Genomic DNA, 3,200 nt, shown 5'->3' on the forward strand with positions numbered 1-3,200 from the left:
TGTGGAAGAAGTCTAATTGCATTGTTGTGAAGGCATAGTGTTTGTCATTCTTTGTGCTCGTTGTGTTTTGCAGCGTGCATGCATGGATGTCGTTCATTGAGACCAACTCTTGTCCCTCTTGATTTATAACTTGAATCCGTAATTAGAAATCCTAGGGGAAGAGGAAGCTCAAATAGAACCAATCTATCAATGGATGACCATAATGATGATCATGTTGAGGACCTTGGTCACATAGACCAACAAGGTAATCTTTATCCGAATGTGCACAATGAGAACATACAAGTACCATTAGGCATGCCTAGGCCATACATTCACCAACCACCATAACAACAAGGCCAAGTTCCATATAGAATGCCAAGGCCAATGTATACTCCACAACCTCCCATCATCAATCAAGGATTTCAAAACCAAGGTGTTCATGTTGCACCTCAAGTAGCTAATTCACCTCTTGCTTTAAGAGACCATTATGTGCCTAATGAGTATAATGCACCTATATGCATCCAATTGCCTCCATTTAGAGCACATCATTATGAAATTAAGCCACAAACCATTCAAATGCTTCCTAACTATCATGGACTTCCAAGTGAAGAACCTTATAAGCATTTGGATGAGTTTCTTGAAGTATGTTCCACCGTAAAATATACGGGCATGCCGAAAGAGGTTTTAAGCCTCAAAATTTTTCCATTCACCTTAAAAGACAAGGCAAAGTATTGGTTAAACAATCTTAGGCCTTTTTCAATCACTTCTTGGGCAGAAATACAACAAAAGTTCTTGAAGAAGTACTATCCGGTTTTTAAGACCAATGCCATGAGAACCTCAATTCGAGAATTTTCACATGGGGATGGAGAAACATTTCTTGAGGCATGGGAACGCTTCAATGAGTTGCTTAGGAAGTGTCCACATCATGACATGCCCAAATGGCAATTAGTTCAATATTTCTTTGAGAGCTTATCGGACAATTATAAGGGTATGGTTGATACTTCCATGGGTGGCTCATACATTGATAGGCATGAAGATGACGTGTGGCGTCTTTATGAAAGCATGAGTAAAAATTCTTTGCATAGAACATTATCATTCAAGAATGGTAGAAATTCACAAGGTAGGAAGAGTGTTAGCTTACATCAAATCGACCATTCGAATGAAATAGCCGCCGAAATGAAGTCTTTATCTCAAAGGTTTAATCAATTTTTTATTAACCAAAACTCGACAAACCAAGTATCTTCTTTCCTTAACCATTCTCATCGTCCATCAAATGAAACATGTATGACATGTTTTAGTTTCCTCATTCTACTTCTCACTGTCCTCACGGACAAGTGCAAAATAAACCTAATGAGCAAGTCAATGCAGCTTTTGTGAACCAAGGGAACAATCTTTATGGTACTCATTATAATCCAAGTTGGAGGAATCATCCAAATTTCTCTTGGATAAACCAAGGAGAGGGCTTAAACCCTTCCCAAGGCGGTTTTCAAGGGAAGTACATTCCACCTCCACTTCAAAACCAAGGATCCCAAGGTTATAGACCTTATCAATCACAAGGAAATCAATTTGCTAATTCTCATTTTCCTAACCAATCTTATTCCCAAGGAAATACTAGAAGTCCCACCTTTGAAGAAAAAGTTTTGAATGCTTTGGGCACTTTAGAGACTAACACTCAATTGCTTCATTCTCACTCTTAATCTATTGCGAAGCTAGAAACCCAAGTAGGGCAAATAACAAGCACTCTTAATGCAAGAGAGAAGGGAAAGATGCCTATTAATGCCCCACCTAAGCAACAATGTGTTGTGGAAACCCATTCTTCATCGGAAGGCCACACCATTGAACATGTTAATGCGGTGACTACCTTGCGGAGTGGTAGGATTGTGGACAATCAAGTTGACATGTCTAATGAAGAGAGTCAACCAGTGCAACCTCAAGTTGTCACCCGTTTCACATCCCATTCCTCCTTCATTTCATATACATGATCTTGTGAATGAGAAAGTCTTGAAAAATGTGTTTGAAAAAGAAGTTCTGAAAAAATGATGTTGAAAAAGTTTTGTTGAAAAATGATTTAAAAACCTCTTGTGTTGAAGAAAGTTCAAAAGAAAATTCTGAAAAAGTGTTTGAACCAAAAGTTCCATTTCCGGATGCCTTAAAAGGATCAATTTCAAAATAAAAGCAAAAGGCAAAAACCAATGAAATTATGGAAATGTTTAGGCAAGTGAAAGTCAATCTTCCACTATTTGATCCAATCAAACAAATTCTGGCTTATGCCAAATTCTTGAAAGACTTGTGCACCCAAAAGTGGAAGAACAAGAGCCAAGCACCAAGAAAAGTGGTTTTGACTGAGCAAGTAAGATCAATTTTGCAACACAACACTCTTCCAAAGTTTAAGGACCCCGGTTCACCCACTACATCATGCATTATTGGTGATCATATCATTAATCGGGCGCTTCTTGACTTAGGAGCAAGTGTTAACCTTCTTCTATACTCGGTTTATGTCAAATTGGGCTTAGGTGAATTGAAACCGACGTCGATAGTTTTGCAACTTGCCAACCGATCTTTCAAGAAGCCTAGGGGTATAATTGAAGATGTTTTGATTAAAATTGATAAATTCTTCTTCCCGATTGATTTTGTTGTCATAGACAAGGAACCGATCCCCAATCCTAAGAGCCAAATTCCTGTTATCCTTGGCCGTCCTTCCTTGGCAACCGTTAATGCCAAGATCAATTGTAGGACGGGGATAATGAAGATCTCATTTGGCCACATGAAGGTGAAGTTGAATATCTTTAATCCCACACGCAATTGATTTGACAAATATAAAGGAGAGGTTAATGTTGTTGTAATGACCCGGTCATTTGCCTTCCTTTCCTTTTTCCTGAAATTTTACGAATGAATTTTTTTCGTTTAATTTTCTTTTCTGAGCTCTGTTTCGTGTCACTTAGTGTTATCTCCAGTGCTCAGAATTGGTTTCTAAGACTCTTTCATGTGAATTGACAACTTCCTTTGAGGACCGAGTCATTTTCGCATTTTTACTTTTTGGACACTATGCGTCTTTCGTCCTTTTCCCTGTTTCGTCTTTTTCCCTATTCTGTCTTTTCCCCGTTTGTCAAATTATTGGCACAACCTCACTTCTCATGCTCAGAGTTGGTTTTTGACTTCACGTGCCTTCATCTTGAGTGGTTTTCTCGAAATACGTATCTTTACTTTTGCAAGAAAATACT

At 38.4% G+C, this 3,200-nt stretch overlaps 1 pseudogene; it reads right to left on the minus strand.

Annotated features, from left to right (window-relative positions):
• Positions 1-812: 812 nt before the first annotated feature.
• LOC132315279 (small nucleolar RNA R71) lies at positions 813-911 on the minus strand (annotated as a pseudogene).
• Positions 912-3,200: the final 2,289 nt, after the last annotated feature.

The sequence above is a fragment of the Cornus florida genome, unplaced genomic scaffold, assembly GCF_030987335.1.
Source record: "Cornus florida cultivar Cherokee Brave unplaced genomic scaffold, ASM3098733v1 CherokeeBrave_3.0.0_Hap2_Chr06, whole genome shotgun sequence".
NCBI classification, from domain to species: domain Eukaryota; kingdom Viridiplantae; phylum Streptophyta; class Magnoliopsida; order Cornales; family Cornaceae; genus Cornus; species Cornus florida.